This window comes from Ipomoea triloba, chromosome 16, assembly GCF_003576645.1.
Source record: "Ipomoea triloba cultivar NCNSP0323 chromosome 16, ASM357664v1".
In the NCBI taxonomy this organism is placed as follows: domain Eukaryota; kingdom Viridiplantae; phylum Streptophyta; class Magnoliopsida; order Solanales; family Convolvulaceae; genus Ipomoea; species Ipomoea triloba.
Window position 1 is genome coordinate 16,114,063 of NC_044931.1, and position 2,767 is coordinate 16,116,829.

General features: G+C 42.7%; 1 pseudogene; it reads left to right on the forward strand.

Annotated features, from left to right (window-relative positions):
* On the forward strand, positions 1-813 carry LOC116007850 (annotated as a pseudogene).
* The last annotated feature ends 1,954 nt before the right edge of the window (positions 814-2,767 follow it).

Here is a 2,767-nt window from a genome sequence, read left to right on the forward strand (position 1 = left end):
ATCCGTGCTCAAACGAATCACGCCAACGTTATGGAAGTTCCTGGATCGTGGTAAAATAAGAGTAGTACCAAAGGCAGCACCTTCTATCAAAAATGGAAAATTGGCTATGGAGATTCCGTGCGGTCAGAAATTAATACAGACACAAAGGGCTTCGACAGGAAAGTCGTTTCGATCCAATCCATTCTTTAGGTCAAATAAAGAAAAAAAAGGATATGTCAGTGACCTAGCACGACAAAGCACTCTCCGAGGGCATGGAATGTATTCTTTTTTGGTCAGAATCTCCACAGTAATGTCTCTGTTAGATTCTCCGGTCGAAATACGGGAAAACTCCATTAAATTCTCGATGGAAACGGAGTTTTGCGAATTCTCCCCGGAACTGGAAGATCATTTCGAGATCTTCGAACATATTCGAGGGTTCAATGTGACTATTGTCACTTCGGCCAACACACAAGATGAGACTTTACCACCGTGGAGCGGCTTTTTGCAAAAAGATGAGGGGAAACTCAGTAAGATGTCGGAGAAGCAAAATATACGAGATCACAAACGTAGATTGCTCGCGGCTCAATATGAATTGAGACGAAAGCTTTATAAAGCCTTTTGTAAAGATCCCTATCTTCCTAGTGATATGCGGGACAAACATCGTTATAAGTTGTCCAAGTTGCCAAGAAAGAGTTCCTTTGCACGAGTAAGAAACCGATGTATTTTCACGGGTCGCCCTCGTTCGTATATGAGTTCTTTCTAATTTATCGTATCGTTTTTTCGTGGATTAGCATCTCGAGGTCCTTTGATGGCATAAAGAAATCGTCTTGGTAGCACCACCAAACCAATAGAACAAGGGTTAGCTCCGCAGCAGGTCTACAAGCAAGGTAAGTAGGTCCATTACCGGCCGGCTCCGGACCGAAAAGACCTAACGGAGTAATCCTTATCTCGGATCGTAGATGCTAACGGGGCGGAAATCGAAGTGGGGACCTCTCTACCGCCTGTGTCTATCCCTGTCAAGTATGCTCCCTAGACATTTTAACTTAACAACAACAAAACAAGCAAGGGCTGACGCGAAAGAACAAGCAACGCTTCTAGTTTAGACTAGCGCTACTTAGCTATTCATATAGTTCTTGTTGAAGCCGTTGTGCGTGAGTATAAGTCTAAAGACTATAAGCGTCTTCCTTGGTTTAGGACTACTTTTTTGTATAAGTTGGCTTAGAGAATAGCTTTTTTTATAGAAGAAAGACGGATTTTTCATTATTTACAGCGGTAAGCGGGTTCTTTCTAGAACTGTTTTTTCAGTTCAAGCCTATCATAGAAAAAACTCTTTCAAGCCCTTTTAAGTCAAGCTTCTTGTAAGAAAAAAAGCCCCTTTACTAGTAGAGGCAGAACGAAAAGTCGGAAAGCTGTCAGTATTTTTCGGTAAGTCAGTGTTGCAAGTCTTCTGGTCCGAACAGAGTACAGACCCGGAAGCCTGTGGGGAATGGGGAAGGAAGACCAGACAGAGCTTGAGCCTGAAAGAAGGAGGGAATATCGCTAAAACCGAGACTCAGGTCAAGGAGATCAATCAGATAGACGTGACTGAGTTTCCTCGTATGGAGAAAAAATCCTATCTCTTATCTCTCTAGTTCCGGAACTTGGTAAGCTAAGTTTATTTGAATATACCTTTAAAGAAAATACCTTTCTTTTACGCCTTATTTGTTATGAAAGCGGAAACCAACTAACTTGATCGATTCAGTGCTTGGATTAGGTCCGGGTAGAGAAGAGGTAAGGGCGGTAGGCTTTTCACTTTAGCCGTTGTTATTAAAGGCCTTACTAGTTTCAAGCTTTTTTGATCCCCTCTTTCTTTCTAGTTAGGGAGGCAGTAGATGAAAGCCTCTTCAGTAAACTCTTTCCGCTTCCGCTTCTTAATCTGGATGGCGGCTTTCGTTGGAGAAGAGAGTGTTTCAGTTACGGTTTAGGGCTAGTTAGTTACTATACGTTCGTGAAAGCAGACAGGCGCTTGACGAAAGAAAAACCGTTTTCGCAGAGCGAGCAAGAAAACTCTTTTAGAGCCTGGTACCAGCCAAGCCCCCTCCGACTCGGCAACAAGAGTCGGTTATGGAATAGCCTTTTAGTCGGCTTTCTCGTTCTTCAAAAGGCTTTATAAAGCTTTCGTCTCAATTCATATTGAGCCGCGAGCAATCTACGTTTGTGATCTCGTATATTTTGCTTCTCCGACATCTTACTGAGTTTCCCCCTCATCTTTTTGCAAAAAGCCGCTCCACGGTGGTAAAGTCTCATCTTGTGTGTTGGCCGAAGTGACAATAGTCACATTGAACCCTCGAATATGTTCGAAGATCTCGAAATGATCTTCCAGTTCCGGGGAGAATTCGCAAAACTCCGTTTCCATCGAGAATTTAATGGAGTTTTCCCGTATTTCGACCGGAGAATCTAACAGAGACATTACTGTGGAGATTCTGACCAAAAAAGAATACATTCCATGCCCTCGGAGAGTGCTTTGTCGTGCTAGGTCACTGACATATCCTTTTTTTTCTTTATTTGACCTAAAGAATGGATTGGATCGAAACGACTTTCCTGTCGAAGCCCTTTGTGTCTGTATTAATTTCTGACCGCACGGAATCTCCATAGCCAATTTTCCATTTTTGATAGAAGGTGCTGCCTTTGGTACTACTCTTATTTTACACGATCCAGGAACTTCCATAACGTTGGCGTGATTCGGTTTGAGCAACGGATCCTGACGTGATACATCTTCGTAATGAAAATAGAGTGGAAACATGAGTTT